Source organism: Macaca mulatta, chromosome 4, assembly GCF_049350105.2.
Source record: "Macaca mulatta isolate MMU2019108-1 chromosome 4, T2T-MMU8v2.0, whole genome shotgun sequence".
Lineage (NCBI taxonomy): Eukaryota > Metazoa > Chordata > Mammalia > Primates > Cercopithecidae > Macaca > Macaca mulatta.
The window spans coordinates 59,299,620-59,318,890 of NC_133409.1; positions in this window are offsets into that span (position 1 = coordinate 59,299,620).

Here is a 19,271-nt window from a genome sequence, read left to right on the forward strand (position 1 = left end):
TTCCTCTCAAGGAGCCTTTCCATAAGACAGTTCTTGTGGAATTGGCAAAGTGATATTTGGAAGCCCATAGAGGGCTATGGTGAAAAAGGAAATATCCTCAGGTGAAATCTGGAAAGAAGCTTTCTGAGAAACTGCTTAGTGTTCTGTTAATTCATCTCACAGAGTTACATCTGTATTTCGTGGATCTCTTTGCTAGCCTTATTTCTGTGGAATCTTAGAACAGATATTTCGGATCCCTTTGGAGACTATAGGGCCAAAGGAAATATCCTCCGATAACAAAGAGAAAGAAGCTTTCTGAGAAACTTCTTTGTGTTCTGTGAAATCATCTCACAGAGTTACAGCTTTCCTCTAAAGAAGCCTTTCGCTAAGACAGTTCTTGTGGAATTGGCAAAGTGATATTTGGAAGCCCATAGAGGGCTATGGTGAAAAAGGAAATATCCTCAGATGAAATCCGGAAAGAAGCTTTCTGAGAAACTGCTTAGTGTTCTGTTAATTCATCTCACAGAGTTACATCTGTATTTCGTGGATCTCTTTGCTAGCCTTATTTCTGTGCAATCTGAGAACAGATATTTCTGTTCCCTTTGGAGACTATAGGGCCAAAGGAAATATCCTCCGATAACAAAGAGAAAGAACCTTTCTGAGAAACTTCTTTGTGTTCTGTGTAATCATCTCACAGAGTTACAGCTTTCCTCTCAAGAAGCCTTTCGCTAAGACAGTTCTTGTGGAATTGGCAAAGTGATATTTGGAAGCCCATAGAGGGCTATGGTGAAAAAGGAAATATCCTCAGATGAAATCTGGAAAGAAGCTTTCTGAGAAACTGCTTAGTGTTCTGTTAATTCATCTCACAGAGTTACATCTGTATTTCGTGGATCTCTTTGCTAGCCTTATTTCTGTGCAATCTGAGAACAGATATTTCGGATCCCTTTGGAGACTATAGGGCCAAAGGAAATATCCTCCGATAACAAAGAGAAAGAAGCTTTCTGAGAAACTTCTTTGAGTTCTGTGAAATCATCTCACAGAGTTACAGCTTTGCCCTCAAGAAGCCTTTCGCTAAGACAGTTCCTGTGGAATTGGCAAAGTGATATTTGGAAGCCCATATAGGGCAAAGGTGAAAAAGGAAATATCCTCAGATGAAATCTGGAAAGAAGCTTTCTGAGAAACTGCTTAGTGTTCTGTTAATTCATCTCACAGAGTTACATCTGTATTTCGTGGGTCTCTTTGCTAGCCTTATTTCTGTGGAATCTGAGAACAGATATTTCGGATCCCTTTGGAGACTATTGGGCCAAAGGAAATATCCTCCGATAACAAAGAGAAAGAAGCTTTCTGAGAAACTTCTTTGTGTTCTGTGAAATCATCTCACAGAGTTACAGCTTTCCCCTCAAGAAGCCTTTCGATAAGACAGTTCCTGTGGAATTGGCAAAGTGATATTTGGAAGCCCCTAGAGGGCTATGGTAAAAAAGGAAATATCCTCAGATGAAATCTGGAAAGAAGCTATCTGAGAAACTGCTTAGTGTTCTGTTAATTCATCTCACAGAGTTACATCTGTATTTGGTGGATCTCTTTGCTAGCCTTATTTCTGTGGAATATGAGAACAGATATTTCGGATCCCTTTGGAGACTATAGGGCCAAAGGAAATATCCTCCGATAACAAAGAGACAGAAGCTTTCTGAGAAACTTCTTTGAGTTCTGCGAAATCATCTCACAGAGTTACAGCTTTCCCCTCAAGAAGCCTTTCGCTAAGACAGTTCTTGTGGAATTGGCAAAGTGATATTTGGAAGCCCATAGAGGGCTATGGTGAAAAAGGAAATATCCTAGGATGAAATCTGGAAAGAAGCTTTCTGAGAAACTGCTTACTGTTCTGATAGTTCATCTCACAGAGTTACATCTGCATTTCGTGGATCTCTTTGCTAGCCTCATTTCTGTGGAATCTGAGAACAGATATTTCGGATCCCTTTGGAGACTATAGGGCCAAAGGAAATATCCTCCGATAACAAAGAGAAAGAAGCTTTCTGAGAAACTTCTTTGTGTTCTGTGAAATCATCTCACAGAGTTACAGCTTTCCTCTAAAGAAGCCTTTCGCTAAGACAGTTCTTGTGGAATTGGCAAAGTGATATTTGGAAGCCCATAGAGGGCTATGGTGAAAAAGGAAATATCCTCAGATGAAATCCGGAAAGAAGCTTTCTGAGAAACTGCTTAGTGTTCTGTTAATTCATCTCACAGAGTTACATCTGTATTTCGTGGATCTCTTTGCTAGCCTTATTTCTGTGCAATCTGAGAACAGATATTTCGGATCCCTTTGGAGACTATAGGGCCAAAGGAAATATCCTCCGATAACAAAGAGAAAGAAGCTATCTGAGAAACTTCTTTGTGTTCTTTGAAATCATCTCACAGAGTTACAGCTTTCCTCTCAAGGAGCCTTTCGCTAAGACAGTTCTTGTGGAATTGGCAAAGTGATATTTGGAAGCCCTTAGAGGGCTATGGTGAAAAAGGAAATATCCTCAGATGAAATCTGGAAAGAAGCTTTTTGAAAAACTGCTTAGTGTTCTGTTAATTCATCTCACAGAGTTACATCTGTATTTCGTGGATCTCTTTGCTACCTTTATTTCTGTGGAATCTTAAATCGGATATTTCGGATCCCTTTGGAGACTGTAGGGCCAACGGAAATATCCTCCCATAACAAAGAGAAAGAAGCTTTCTGAGAAACTTCTTTGTGTTCTGTGAAATCATCTCACAGAGTTACAGCTTTCCCCTCAAGAAGCCTTTCGCTAAGACAGTTCTTGTGGAATTGGCAAAGTGATATTTGGAAGCCCATAGAGGGCTATGGTGAAAAAGGAAATATCGTCACATGAAATCTGGAAAGAAGCTTTCTGAGAAACTGCTTAGTGTTCTGTTAATTCATCTCACAGAGTTACATCTGTATTTCGTGGATCTCTTTGCTACCTTTATTTCTGTGGAATCTGAGAACAGATATTTCGGATCCCTTTGGAGACTATAGGGCCAAAGGAAATATCCTCCGATAACAAAGAGAAAGAAGCTTTCTGAGAAACTTCTTTGTGTTCTGGGAAATCATCTCACAGAGTTACAGCTTTCCCCTCAAGAAGCCTTTCGCTAAGAGAGTTCTTGTGGAATTGGCAAAGTGATATTTGGAAGCCCATAGAGGGCTATGGTGAAAAAGGAAATATCCTCAGATGAAATCTGGAAAGAAGCTTTCTGAGAAACTACTTAGTGTTCTGATAATTCAGCTCACAGAGTTACATCAGTATTTCGTGGATCTCTTTGCTAGCCTTATTACTGTGGAATCTGAGAACAGATATTTCGGATCCCTTTGGAGACTATAGGGCCAAAGGAAATATCCTCTGATAACAAAGAGAAAGAAGCTTTCTGAGAAACTTCTTTGTGTTCTGTGAAATCATCTCACAGAGTTACAACTTTCCCCTTAAGAAGCCTTTCGCTAAGACAGTTCTTGTGGAATTGGCAAAGTGATATTTGAAAGCCCATAGAGGGCTATGTTGAAAAAGGAAATATCTTCAGATGAAATCTGGAAAGAAGCTTTCTGAGAAACTGCTTAGTGTTCTGTTAATTCATCTCACAGAGTTACATCTGTATTTCGTGGATCTCTTTTCTAGCCTTATTTCTGTGGAATCAGAGAACAGATATTTCGGTTCCCTTTGGAGACTATAGGGCCAAAGGAAATATCCTCCGATAACAAAGAGAAAGAAGCTATCTGAGAAACTTCTTTGTGTTCTTTGAAATCATCTCACAGAGTTACAGCTTTCCTCTCAAGGAGCCTTTCCCTAAGACAGTTCTTGTGGAATTGGCAAAGTGATATTTGGAAGCCCATAGAGGGCTATGGTGAAAAAGGAAATATCCTCAGGTGAAATCTGGAAAGAAGCTTTCTGAGAAACTGCTTAGTGTTCTGTTAATTCATCTCACAGAGTTACATCTGTATTTCGTGGATCTCTTTGCTACCTTTATTTCTGTGGAATCTGAGAACAGATATTTCGGATCCCTTTGGAGACTATAGGGCCAAAGGAAATATCCTCCGATAACAAAGAGAAAGAAGCTTTCTGAGAAACTTCTTTGTGTTCTGTGAAATCATCTCACAGAGTTACAGCTTTCCCCTCAAGAAGCCTTTCGCTAAGACAGTTCTTGTGGAATTGGCAAAGTGATATTTGGAAGCCCATAGAGGGCTATGGTGAAAAAGGAAATATCCTCAGATGAAATCTGGAAAGAAGCTTTCTGAGAAACTACTTAGTGTTCTGTTAATTCAGCTCACAGAGTTACATCAGTATTTCGTGGATCTCTTTGCTAGCCTTATTACTGTGGAATCTGAGAACAGATATTTCGGATCCCTTTGGAGACTATAGGGCCAAAGGAAATATCCTCTGATAACAAAGAGAAAGAAGCTTTCTGAGAAACTTCTTTGTGTTCTGTGAAATCATCTCACAGAGTTACAACTTTCCCCTTAAGAAGCCTTTCGCTAAGACAGTTCTTGTGGAATTGGCAAAGTGATATTTGAAAGCCCATAGAGGGCTATGTTGAAAAAGGAAATATCTTCAGATGAAATCTGGAAAGAAGCTTTCTGAGAAACTGCTTAGTGTTCTGTTAATTCATCTCACAGAGTTACATCTGTATTTCGTGGATCTCTTTTCTAGCCTTATTTCTGTGGAATCAGAGAACAGATATTTCGGTTCCCTTTGGAGACTATAGGGCCAAAGGAAATATCCTCCGATAACAAAGAGAAAGAAGCTATCTGAGAAACTTCTTTGTGTTCTTTGAAATCATCTCACAGAGTTACAGCTTTCCTCTCAAGGAGCCTTTCCCTAAGACAGTTCTTGTGGAATTGGCAAAGTGATATTTGGAAGCCCATAGAGGGCTATGGTGAAAAAGGAAATATCCTCAGGTGAAATCTGGAAAGAAGCTTTCTGAGAAACTGCTTAGTGTTCTGTTAATTCATCTCACAGAGTTACATCTGTATTTCGTGGATCTCTTTGCTAGCCTTATTTCTGTGCAATCTGAGAACAGATATTTCTGTTCCCTTTGGAGACTATAGGGCCAAAGGAAATATCCTCCGATAACAAAGAGAAAGAAGCTTTCTGAGAAACTTCTTTGTGTTCTGTGAAATCATCTCACAGAGTTACAGCTTTCCCCTCAAGAAGCCTTTCGCTAAGACAGTTCTTGTGGAATTGGCAAAGTGATATTTGGAAGCCCATAGAGGGCTATGGTGAAAAAGGAAATATCCTCAGATGAAATCTGGAAAGAAGCTTTCTGAGAAACTGCTTAGTGTTCTGTTAATTCAGCTCACAGAGTTACATCTGTATTTCGTGGATCTCTTTGCTAGCCTTATTTCTGTGGAATCTGAGAACAGATATTTCGGATCCCTTTGGAGACTATAGGGCCAAAGTAAATATCCTCGGATAACAAAGAGAAAGAAGCTTTCTGAGAAACTTCTTTGAGTTCTGTGAAATCATCTCACAGAGTTACAGCTCTCCCCTCAAGAAGCCTTTCGCTAAGACAGTTCTTGTGGAATTGGCAAAGTGATATTTGGAAGCCCAAAGAGGGCTATGGTGAAAAAGGAAATATCCTCAGATGAAATCTGGAAAGAAGCTTTGTGAGAAACTGCTTAGTGTTCTGTTAATTCATCTCACAGAGTTACATCTGTATTTCGTGGATCTCTTTGCTAGCCTTATTTCTGTGGAATCTGAGAACAGATATTTCGGATCCCTTTGGATACTATAGGGCCAAAGGAAATATCCACCGATAACAAAGAGAAAGAAGCTGTCTGAGAAACTTCTTTGTGTTCTGTGAAATCATCTCACAGAGTTACAGCTCTCCCCTCAAGAAGCCTTTCGCTAAGACAGTTCTTGTGGAATTCGCAAAGTGATATTTGGAAGCCCATAGAGGTCTATGGTGAAAAAGGAAATATCCTCAGATGAAATCTGGAAAGAAGCTTTCTGAGAAACTGCTTAGTGTTCTGTTAATTCAGCTCACAGAGTTACATCTGTATTACGTGGATCTCTTTGCTAGCCTTATTTCTGTGGAATCTGAGAACAGATATTTCGGATCCCTTTGGAGACTATAGGGCCAAAGGAAATATCCTCCGATAACAAAGAGAAAGAAGCTTTCTGAGAAACTTCTTTGTGTTCTGTGAAATCATCTCACAGAGTTACAGCTTTCCCCTCAAGAAGCCTTTCGCTAAGACAGTTCTTGTGGAATTGGCAAAGTGATATTTGGAAGCCCATAGAGGGCTATGGTGAAAAAGGAAATATCCCCAGATGAAATCTGGAAAGAAGCTATCTGAGAAACTGCTTAGTGTTCTGTTAATTCATCTCACAGAGTTACATCTGTATTTCGTGGATCTCTTTGCTAGCCTTATTGCTGTGGAATCTGAGAACAGATATTTCGGATCCCTTTGGAGACTATAGGGCCAAAGGAAATATCCACCGATAACAAAGAGAAAGAAGCTTTCTGAGAAACTTCTTTGTGTTCTGTGAAATCATCTCACAGAGTTACAGCTCTCCCCTCAAGCAGCCTTTCGCTAAGACAGTTCTTGGGGAATTGGCAAAGTGATATTTGGAAGCCCATAGAGGGCTATGGTGAAAAAGGAAATATCCTCAGATGAAATCCGGAAAGAAGCTTTCTGAGAAACTGCTTAGTGTTCTGTTAATTCATCTCACAGAGTTACATCTGTATTTCGTGGATCTCTTTGCTAGCCTTATTTCTGTGCAATCTGAGAACAGATATTTCTGTTCCCTTTGGAGACTACAGGGCCAAAGGAAATATCCTCCGATAACAAAGAGAAAGAACCTTTCTGAGAAACTTCTTAGAGTTCTGTGAAATCATCTCACAGAGTTACAGCTTTCCCCTCAAGAAGCCTTTCGCTAAGACAGTTCTTGTGGAATTGGCAAAGTGATATTTGGAAGCCCATAGAGGACTATGGTGAAAAAGGAAATATCCTCAGATGAAATCTGGAAAGAAGCTTTCTGAGAAACTGCTTAGTGTTCTGTTAATTCAGCTCACAGAGTTACATCTGTATTTCGTGGATCTCTTTGCTAGCCTTATTTCTGTGGAATCTGAGAACAGATATTTCGGATCCCTTTGGAGACTATAGGGCCAAAGGAAATATCCTCGGATAACAAAGAGAAAGAAGCTGTCTGAGAAACTTCTTTGTGTTCTGTGAAATCATCTCACAGAGTTACAGCTTTCCCCTCAAGAAGCCTTTCGCTAAGACAGTTCTTGTGGAATTGGCAAAGTGATATTTGGAAGCCCATAGAGGGCCATGGTGAAAAAGGAAATATCGTCACATGAAATCTGGAAAGAAGCTTTCTGAGAAACTGCTTAGTGTTCTGTTAATTCAGCTCACATAGTTACATCAGTATTTCGTGGATCTCTTTTCTAGCCTTATTTCTGTGGAATCTGAGAACAGATATTTCGGATCCCTTTGGAGACTATAGGGCCTAAGGAAATATCCTCCGATAACAAAGAGAAAGAAGCTTTCTGAGAAACTTCTTTGTGTTCTGTGAAATCATCTCACAGAGTTACAGCTTTCCCCTCAAGAAGCCTTTCGCTAAGATAGTTCTTGTGGAATTGGCAAAGTGATATTTGGAAGCCCCTAGAGGGCTATGGTGAAAAAGGAAATATCCTCAGATGAAATCTGGAAAGAAGCTTTCTGAGAAACTGCTTAGTGTTCTGTTAATTCATCTCACAGAGTTACATCTGTATTTCGTGGATCTGTTTGCTAGCCTTATTTCTGTGGAAACTGAGAACAGATAGTACGGATCCCTTTGGATACTATAGGGCCAAAGGAAATATCCACCGATAAGAAAGAGAAAGAAGCGGACTGAGAAACTTCTTTGAGTTCTGTGAAATCATCTCACAGAGTTACAGCTCTCCCCTCAAGAAGCCTTTCGCTAAGACAGTTCTTGTGGAATTGGCAAAGTGATATTTGGAAGCCCAAAGAGGGCTATGGTGAAAAAGGAAATATCCTCAGATGAAATCTGGAAAGAAGCTTTCTTAGAAACTGCTTAGTGTTCTGTTAATTCAGCTCACAGAGTTACATCTGTATTACGTGGATCTCTTTGCTAGCCTTATTTCTGTGGAATCTGAAAACAGATATTTCCGATCCCTTTGGAGACTATAGGGCCAAAGGAAATATCCTCGGATAACAAAGAGAAAGAAGCTTTCTGAGAAACTTCTTTGTGTTCTGTGAAATCATCTCACAGAGTTACAGCTTTCCTCTCAAGAAGTCTTTCGCTAAGACAGTTCTTGTGGAATTGGCAAAGTGATATTTGGAAGCCCATAGAGGGCTATGGTGAAAAAGGAAATATCCTCAAATGAAATCTGGAAAGAAGCTTTCTGAGAAACTGCTTAGTGTTCTGTTAATTCATCTCACAGAGTTACATCTTTATTTCGTGGATCTCTTTGCTACCTTTATTTCTGTGGAATCTGAGAACAGATATTTCGGATCCCTTTGGAGACTATAGGGCCAAAGGAAATATCCTCCGATAACAAAGAGAAAGAAGCTTTCTGAGAAACTTCTTTGTGTTCTGGGAAATCATCTCACAGAGTTACAGCTTTCCCCTCAAGAAGCCTTTCGCTAAGACAGTTCTTGTGGAATTGGCAAAGTGATATTTGGAAGCCCATAGAGGGCTATGGTGAAAAAGGAAATATCCTCAGATGAAATCTGGAAAGAAGCTTTCTGAGAAACTGCTTAGTGTTCTGTTAATTCATCTCACAGAGTTACATCTGTATTTCGTGGATCTGTTTGCTAGCCTTATTTCTGTGGAATCTGAGAACAGATATTTTGGATCCCTTTGGATACTATAGGGCCAAAGGAAATATCCACCGATAACAAAGAGAAAGAAGCTGTCTGAGAAACTTCTTTGTGTTCTGTGAAATCATCTCACAAAGTTACAGCTCTCCCCTCAAGAAGCCTTTCGCTAAGACAGTTCTTGGGGAATTGGCAATAGGGCCAAAGGAAATATCCTCTGATAACAAAGCGAAAGAAGCTTTCTGAGAAACTTCTTTGTGTTCTGTGAAATCATCTCACAGAGTTACAACTTTCCCCTTAAGAAGCCTTTCGCTAAGACAGTTCTTGTGGAATTGGCAAAGTGATATTTGGAAGCCCATAGAGGGCTATGTTGAAAAAGGAAATATCTTCAGAAGAAATCTGGAAAGAAGCTTTCTGAGAAACTGCTTAGTGTTCTGTTAATTCATCTCACAGAGTTACATCTGTATTTCGTGGATCTCTTTTCTAGCCTTATTTCTGTGGAATCAGAGAACAGATATTTCGGATCCCTTTGGAGACTATAGGGCCAAAGGAAATATCCTCCGATAACAAAGAGAAAGAAGCTATCTGAGAAACTTCTTTGTGTTCTTTGAAATCATCTCACAGAGTTACAGCTTTCCTCTCAAGGAGCCTTTCCCTAAGACAGTTCTTGTGGAATTGGCAAAGTGATATTTGGAAGCCCTTAGAGGGCTATGGTGAAAAAGGAAATATCCTCAGGTGAAATCTGGAAAGAAGCATTCTGAGAAACTGCTTAGTGTTCTGTTAATTCATCTCACAGAGTTACATCTGTATTTCGTGGATGTCCTTGGTAGCCTTATTTCTGTGCAATCTGAGAACAGATATTTCTGTTCCCTTTGGAGACTATAGGGCCAAAGGAAATATCCTCCGATAACAAAGAGAAAGAAGCTTTCTGAGAAACTTCTTTGTGTTCTGTGAAATCATCTCACAGAGTTACAGCTCTCCCCTCAAGAAGCCTTTTGCTAAGACAGTTCTTGTGGAATTGGCAAAGTGATATTTGGAAGCCCATAGAGGGCTATGGTGAAAAAGGAAATATCCTCAGATGAAATCTGGAAAGAAGCTTTCTGAGAAACTGCTTAGTGTTCTGTTAATTCATCTCACAGAGTTACATCTGTATTTCGTGGATCTCTTTGCTAGCCTTATTGCTGTGGAATCTGAGAACAGATATTTCGGATCCCTTTGGAGACTATAGGGCCAAAGGAAATATCCTCTGATAACAAAGAGAAAGAAGCTTTCTGAGAAACTTCTTTGTGTTCTGTGAAATCATCTCACAGAGTTACAACTTTCCCCTTAAGAAGCCTTTCGCTAAGACAGTTCTTGTGGAATTGGCAAAGTGATATTTGGAAGCCCATAGAGGGCTATGTTGAAAAAGGAAATATCTTCAGATGAAATCTGGAAAGAAGCTTTCTGAGAAACTGCTTAGTGTTCTGTTAATTCATCTCACAGAGTTACATCTGTATTTCGTGGATCTCTTTTCTAGCCTTATTTCTGTGGAATCAGAGAACAGATATTTCGGATCCCTTTGGAGACTATAGGGCCAAAGGAAATATCCTCCGATAACAAAGAGAAAGAAGCTATCTGAGAAACTTCTTTGTGTTCTTTGAAATCATCTCACAGAGTTACAGCTTTCCTCTCAAGGAGCCTTTCCCTAAGACAGTTCTTGTGGAATTGGCAAAGTGATATTTGGAAGCCCATAGAGGGCTATGGTGAAAAAGGAAATATCCTCAGGTGAAATCTGGAAAGAAGCTTTCTGAAAAACTGCTTAGTGTTCTGTTAATTCATCTCACAGAGTTACATCTGTATTTCGTGGATTTCTTTGCTAGCCTTATTTCTGTGCAATCTGAGAACAGATATTTCTGTTCCCTTTGGAGACTATAGGGCCAAAGGAAATATCCTCCGATAACAAAGAGAAAGAAGCTTTCTGAGAAACTTCTTTGTGTTCTGTGAAATCATCTCACAGAGTTACAGCTTTCCCCTCAAGAAGCCTTTCGCTAAGACAGTTCTTGTGGAATTGGAAAAGTGATATTTGGAAGCCATTAGAGGGCTATGGTGAAAAAGGAAATATCCTCAGATGAAATCTGGAAAGAAGCTTTCTGAGAAACTGCTTAGTGTTCTGTTAATTCAGCTCACAGAGTTACATCTGTATTTCGTGGATCTCTTTGCTAGCCTTATTTCTGTGGAATCTGAGTACAGATATTTCGGATCCCTTTGGAGACTATAGGGCCAAAGGAAATATCCTCGGATAACAAAGAGAAAGAAGCTTTCTGAGAAACTTCTTTGTGTTCTGTGAAATCATCTCACAGAGTTACAGCTTTCCCCTCAAGAAGCCTTTCGCTAAGACAGTTCTTGTGGAATTGGCAAAGTGATATTTGGAAGCCCAAAGAGGGCTATGGTGAAAAAGGAAATATCCTCATATTAAATCTGGAAAGAAGCTTTCTGAGAAACTGCTTAGTGTTCTGTTAATTCATCTCACAGAGTTACATCTGTATTTCGTGGATCTCTTTGCTAGCCTTATTTCTGTGGAATCTGAGAAGAGATATTTCGGATCCCTTTAGAGACTATAGGGCCAAAGGAAATATCCTCGGAAAACAAAGAGAAAGAAGCTGTCTGAGAAACTTCTTTGTGTTCTGTGAAATCATCTCACAGAGTTACAGCTTTCCCCTCAAGAAGCCTTTCGCTAAGACAGTTCTTGTGGAATTGGCAAAGTGATATTTGGAAGCCCATAGAGGGCTATGGTGAAAAAGGAAATATCGTCACATGAAATCTGGAAAGAAGCTTTCTGAGAAACTGCTTAGTGTCCTGTTAATTCAGCTCACAGAGTTACATCAGTATTTCGTGGATCTCTTTGCTAGCCTTATTACTGTGGAATCTGAGAACAGATATTTCGGATCCCTTTGGAGACTATAGGGCCAAAGGAAATATCCTCTGATAACAAAGAGAAAGAAGCTTTCTGAGAAACTTCTTTGTGTTCTGTGAAATCATCTCACAGAGTTACAGCTTTCCCCTTAAGAAGCCTTTCGCTAAGACAGTTCTTGTGGAATTGGCAAAGTGATATTTGGAAGACCATAGAGGGCTATGTTTAAAAAGGAAATATCTTCAGATGAAATCTGGAAAGAAGCTTTCTGAGAAACTGCTTAGTGTTCTGTTAATTCATCTCACAGAGTTACATCTGTATTTCGTTTATCTCTTTGCTAGTCTTATTTCTGTGGAATCTGAGAACAGATATTTCGGATCCCTTTGGAGACTATAGGGCCAAAGGAAATATCCTCCGATAACAAAGAGAAAGAAGCTTTCTGAGAAACTTCTTTGTGTTCTGTGAAATCATCTCACAGAGTTACAGCTTTCCCCTCAAGAAGCCTTTCGCTAAGATAGTTCTTGTGGAATTGGCAAAGTGATATTTGGAAGCCCATAGAGGGCTATGGTGAAAAAGGAAACATCCTCAGATGAAATCTGGAAAGAAGCTTTCTGAGAAACTGCTTAGTGTTCTGTTAATTCATCTCACAGAGTTACATCTGTATTTCGTGGATCTGTTTGCTAGCCTTATTTCTGTGGAAACTGAGAACAGATATTTCGGATCCCTTTGGATACTATAGGGCCAAAGAAAATATCCACCGATAACAAAGAGAAAGAAGCTGTCTGAGAAACTTCTTTGTGTTCTGTGAAATCATCTCACAGAGTTACAGCTCTCCCCTCAAGAAGCCTTTCGCTAAGACAGTTCTTGTGGAATTGGCAAAGTGATATTTGGAAACCCATAGAGGTCTATGGTGAAAAAGGAAATATCCTCAGATGAAATCTGGAAAGAAGCTTTCTGAGAAACTGCTTAGTGTTCTGTTAATTCATCTCACAGAGTTACATCTGTATTTCGTGGATCTCGTTGCTAGCCTTATTTCTGTGGAATCTGAGAACAGATATTTCGGATCCCTTTGGAGACTATAGGGCCAAAGGAAATATCCTCCGATAACAAAGAGAAAGAAGCTTTCTGAGAAACTTCTTTGTGTTCTGTGAAATCATCTCACAGAGTTACAGCTTTCCCCTCAAGAAGCCTTTGGCTAAGACAGTTCTTGTGGAATTGGCAAAGTGATATTTGGAAGCCCATAGAGGGCTATGGTGAAAAAGGAAATATCCTCAGATGAAATCTGGAAAGAAGCTATCTGAGAAACTGCTTAGTGTTCTGTTAATTCATCTCACAGAGTTACTTCTGTATTTCGTGGATCTCTTTGCTAGCCTTATTGCTGTGGAATCTGAGAACAGATATTTCGGATCCCTTTGGAGACTATAGGGCCAAAGGAAATATCCTCCGATAACAAAGAGAAAGAAGCTTTCTGAGAAACTTCTTTGTGTTCTGGGAAATCATCTCACAGAGTTACAGCTTTCCCCTCAAGAAGCCTTTCGCTAAGACAGTTCTTGTGGAATTGGCAAAGTGATATTTGGAAGCCCATAGAGGGCTATGGTGAAAAAGGAAATATCCTCAGATGAAATCTGGAAAGAAGCTTTCTGAGAAACTGCTTAGTGTTCTGTTAATTCATCTCAAAGAGTTACATCTGTATTTCGTGGATCTCTTTGCTAGCCTTATTTCTGTGGAATCTGAGAACAGATATTTCGGATCCCTTTGGATACTATAGGGCCAAAGGAAATATCCACCGATAAAAAAGAGAAAGAAGCTGTCTGAGAAACTTCTTTGTGTTCTGTGAAATCATCTCACAGAGTTACAGCTCTCCCCTCAAGAAGCCTTTCGCTAAGAGAGTTCTTGGGGAATTGGCAAAGTGATATTTGGAAGCCCATAGAGGGCTATGGTGAAAAAGGAAATATCGTCACATGAAATCTGGAAAGAAGCTTTCTGAGAAACTGCTTAGTGTCCTGTTAATTCAGCTCACAGAGTTACATCAGTATTTCGTGGATCTCTTTGCTAGCCTTATTACTGTGGAATCTGAGAACAGATATTTCGGATCCCTTTGGAGACTATAGGGCCAAAGGAAATATCCTCTGATAACAAAGAGAAAGAAGCTTTCTGAGAAACTTCTTTGTGTTCTGTGAAATCATCTCACAGAGTTACAGCTTTCCCCTTAAGAAGCCTTTCGCTAAGACAGTTCTTGTGGAATTGGCAAAGTGATATTTGGAAGACCATAGAGGGCTATGTTTAAAAAGGAAATATCTTCAGATGAAATCTGGAAAGAAGCTTTCTGAGAAACTGCTTAGTGTTCTCTTAATTCATCTCACAGAGTTACATCTGTATTTCGTGGATCTCTTTTCTAGCCTTATTTCTGTGGAATCTGAGAACAGATATTTCGGATCCCTTTGGAGACTATAGGGCCAAAGGAAATATCCTACGATAACAAAGAGAAAGAAGCTATCTGAGAAACTTCTTTGTGTTCTTTGAAATCATCTCACAGAGTTACAGCTTTCCTCTCAAGGAGCCTTTCGCTAAGACAGTTCTTGTGGAATTGGCAAAGTGATATTTGGAAGCCCATAGAGGGCTATGTTGAAAAAGGAAATATCCTCAGATGAAATCTGGAAAGAAGCTTTCTGAGAAACTGCTTAGTGTTCTGTTAATTCATCTCACAGAGTTACATCTGTATTTCGTTTATCTCTTTGCTAGTCTTATTTCTGTGGAATCTGAGAACAGATATTTCGGATCCATTTGGAGACTATAGGGCCAAAGGAAATATCCTCCGATAACAAAGAGAAAGAAGCTTTCTGAGAAATTTCTTTGTGTTCTGTGAAATCATCTCACAGAGTTACAGCTTTCCCCACAAGAAGCCTTTCGCTAAGATAGTTCTTGTGGAATTGGCAAAGTGATATTTGGAAGCCCATAGAGGGCTATGGTGAAAAAGGAAATATCCTCAGATGAAATCTGGAAAGAAGCTTTCTGAGAAACTGCTTAGTGTTCTGTTAATTCATCTCACAGAGTTACATCTGTATTTCGTGGATCTGTTTGCTAGCCTTATTTCTGTGGAAACTGAGAACAGATATTTCGGATCCCTTTGGATACTATAGGGCCAAAGAAAATATCCACCGATAACAAAGAGAAAGAAGCTGTCTGAGAAACTTCTTTGTGTTCTGTGAAATCATCTCACAGAGTTACAGCTCTCCCCTCAAGAAGCCTTTCGCTAAGACAGTTCTTTTGGAATTGGCAAAGTGATATTTGGAAACCCATAGAGGTCTATGGTGAAAAAGGAAATATCCTCAGATGAAATCTGGAAAGAAGCTTTCTGAGAAACTGCTTAGTGTTCTGTTAATTCATCTCACAGAGTTACATCTGTATTTCGTGGATCTCTTTGCTAGCCTTATTGCTGTGGAATCTGAGAACAGATATTTCGGATCCCTTTGGAGACTATAGGGCCAAAGGAAATATCCTCCGATAACAAAGAGAAAGAAGCTTTCTGAGAAACTTCTTTGTGTTCTGGGAAATCATCTACAGAGTTACAGCTTTCCCCTCAAGAAGCCTTTCGCTAAGACAGTTCTTGTGGAATTGGCAAAGTGATATTTGGAAGCCCATAGAGGGCTATGGTGAAAAAGGAAATATCCTCAGATGAAATCTGGAAAGAAGCTTTCTGAGAAACTGCTTAGTGTTCTGTTAATTCATCTCACAGAGTTACATCTGTATTTCGTGGATCTCTTTGCTAGCCTTATTTCTGTGGAATCTGAGACCAGATATTTCGGATCCCTTTGGATACTATAGGGCCAAAGGAAATATCCACCGATAAAAAAGAGAAAGAAGCTGTCTGAGAAACTTCTTTGTGTTCTGTGAAATCATCTCACAGAGTTACAGCTCTCCCCTCAAGAAGCCTTTCGCTAAGAGAGTTCTTGGGGAATTGGCAAAGTGATATTTGGAAGCCCATAGAGGGCTATGTTGAAAAAGGAAATATCCTCAGATGAAATCTGGAAAGAAGCTTTCTGAGAAACTGCTTAGTGTTCTGTTAATTCATCTCACAGAGTTACATCTGTATTTCGTTTATCTCTTTGCTAGTCTTATTTCTGTGGAATCTGAGAACAGATATTTCGGATCCCTTTGGAGACTATAGGGCCAAAGGAAATATCCTCCGATAACAAAGAGAAAGAAGCTTTCTGAGAAACTTCTTTGTGTTCTGTGAAATCATCTCACAGAGTTACAGCTTTCCCCACAAGAAGCCTTTCGCTAAGATAGTTCTTGTGGAATTGGCAAAGTGATATTTGGAAGCCCATAGAGGGCTATGGTGAAAAAGGAAATATCCTCAGATGAAATCTGGAAAGAAGCTTTCTGAGAAACTGCTTAGTGTTCTGTTAATTCATCTCACAGAGTTACATCTGTATTTCGTGGATCTGTTTGCTAGCCTTATTTCTGTGGAAACTGAGAACAGATATTTCGGATCCCTTTGGATACTATAGGGCCAAAGAAAATATCCACCGATAACAAAGAGAAAGAAGCTGTCTGAGAAACTTCTTTGTGTTCTGTGAAATCATCTCACAGAGTTACAGCTCTCCCCTCAAGAAGCCTTTCGCTAAGACAGTTCTTGTGGAATTGGCAAAGTGATATTTGGAAACCCATAGAGGTCTATGGTGAAAAAGGAAATATCCTCAGATGAAATCTGGAAAGAAGCTTTCTGAGAAACTGCTTAGTGTTCTGTTAATTCATCTCACAGAGTTACATCTGTATTTCGTGGATCTCGTTGCTAGCCTTATTTCTGTGGAATCTGAGAACAGATATTTCGGATCCCTTTGGAGACTATAGGGCCAAAGGAAATATCCTCCGATAAGAAAGAGAAAGAAGCTATCTGAGAAACTTCTTTGTGTTCTTTGAAATCATCTCACAGAGTTACAGCTTTCCTCTCAAGGAGCCTTTCCCTAAGACAGTTCTTGTGGAATTGGCAAAGTGATATTTGGAAGCCCATAGAGGGCTATGTTGAAAAAGGAAATATCCTCAGATGAAATCTGGAAAGAAGCTTTCTGAGAAACTGCTTAGTGTTCTGTTAATTCATCTCACAGAGTTACATCTGTATTTCGTTTATCTCTTTGCTAGTCTTATTTCTGTGGAATCTGAGAACAGATATTTCGGATCCCTTTGGAGACTATAGGGCCAAAGGAAATATCCTCCGATAACAAAGAGAAAGAAGCTTTCTGAGAAACTTCTTTGTGTTCTGTAAAATCATCTCACAGAGTTACAGCTTTCCCCTCAAGAAGCCTTTCGCTAAGATAGTTCTTGTGGAATTGGCAAAGTGATATTTGGAAGCCCATAGAGGGCTATGGTGAAAAAGGAAATATCCTCAGATGAAATCTGGAAAGAAGCTTTCTGAGAAACTGCTTAGTGTTCTGTTAATTCATCTCACAGAGTTACATCTGTATTTCGTGGATCTGTTTGCTAGCCTTATTTCTGTGGAAACTGAGAACAGATATTTCGGATCCCTTTGGATACTATAGGGCCAAAGAAAATATCCACCGATAACAAAGAGAAAGAAGCTGTCTGAGAAACTTCTTTGTGTTCTGTGAAATCATCTCACAGAGTTACAGCTCTCCCCTCAAGAAGCCTTTCGCTAAGACAGTTCTTGTGGAATTGGCAAAGTGATATTTGGAAACCCATAGAGGTCTATGGTGAAAAAGGAAATATCCTCAGATGAAATCTGGAAAGAAGCTTTCTGAGAAACTGCTTAGTGTTCTGTTAATTCATCTCACAGAGTTACATCTGTATTTCGTGGATCTCGTTGCTAGCCTTATTTCTGTGGAATCTGAGAACAGATATTTCGGATCCCTTTGGAGACTATAGGGCCAAAGGAAATATCCTCCGATAACAAAGAGAAAGAAGCTTTCTGAGAAACTTCTTTGTGTTCTGTGAAATCATCTCACAGAGTTACAGCTTTCCCCTCAAGAAGCCTTTGGCTAAGACAGTTCTTGTGGAATTGGCAAAGTGATATTTGGAAGCCCATAGAGGGCTACGGTGAAAAAGGAAATATCCTCAGATGAAATCTGGAAAGAAGCTATCTGAGAAACTGCTTAGTGTTCTGTTAATTCATCTCACAGAGTTACATCTGTATTTCGTGGATCTCTTTGCTAGCCTTATTGCTGTGGAATCTGAGAACAGATATTTCGGATCCCTTTGGAGACTATAGGGCCAAAGGAAATATCCTCCGATAACAAAGAGAAAGAAGCTTTCTGAGAAACTTCTTTGTGTTCTGGGAAATCATCTCACAGAGTTACAGCTTTCCCCTCAAGAAGCCTTTCGCTAAGACAGTTCTTGTGGAATTGGCAAAGTGATATTTGGAAGCCCATAGAGGGCTATGGTGAAAAAGGAAATATCCTCAGATGAAATCTGGAAAGAAGCTTTCTGAGAAACTGCTTAGTGTTCTGTTAATTCATCTCAAAGAGTTACATCTGTATTTCGTGGATCTCTTTGCTAGCCTTATTTCTGTGGAATCTGAGAACAGATATTTCGGATCCCTTTGGATACTATAGGGCCAAAGGAAATATCCACCGATAAAAAAGAGAAAGAAGCTGTCTGAGAAACTTCTTTGTGTTCTGTGAAATCATCTCACAGAGTTACAGCTCTCCCCTCAAGAAGCCTTTCGCTAAGAGAGTTCTTGGGGAATTGGCAAAGTGATATTTGGAAGCCCATAGAGGGCTATGGTGAAAAAGGAAATATCGTCACATGAAATCTGGAAAGAAGCTTTCTGAGAAACTGCTTAGTGTCCTGTTAATTCAGCTCACAGAGTTACATCAGTATTTCGTGGATCTCTTTGCTAGCCTTATTACTGTGGAATCTGAGAACAGATATTTCGGATCCCTTTGGAGACTATAGGGCCAAAGGAAATATCCTCTGATAACAAAGAGAAAGAAGCTTTCTGAGAAACTTCTTTGTGTTCTGTGAAATCATCTCACAGAGTTACAGCTTTCCCCTTAAGAAGCCTTTCGCTAAGACAGTTCTTGTGGAATTGGCAAAGTGATATTTGGAAGACCATAGAGGGCTATGTTTAAAAAGGAAATATCTTCAGATGAAATCTGGAAAGAAGCTTTCTGAGAAACTGCTTAGTGTTCTCTTAATTCATCTCACAGAGTTACATCTGTATTTCGTGGATCTCTTTTCTAGCCTTATTTCTGTGGAATCTGAGAACAGATATTTCGGATCCCTTTGGAGACTATAGGGCCAAAGGAAATATCCTCCGATAACAAAGAGAAAGAAGCTATCTGAGAAACTTCTTTGTGTTCTTTGGAATCATCTCACAGAGTTACAGCTTTCCTCTCAAGGAGCCTTTCGCTAAGACAGTTCTTGTGGAATTGGCAAAGTGATATTTGGAAGCCCATAGAGGGCTATGTTGAAAAAGGAAATATCCTCAGATGAAATCTGGAAAGAAGCTTTCTGAGAAACTGCTTAGTGTTCTGTTAATTCATCTCACAGAGTTACATCTGTATTTCGTTTATCTCTTTGCTAGTCTTATTTCTGTGGAATCTGAGAACAGATATTTCGGATCCCTTTGGAGACTATAGGGCCAAAGGAAAT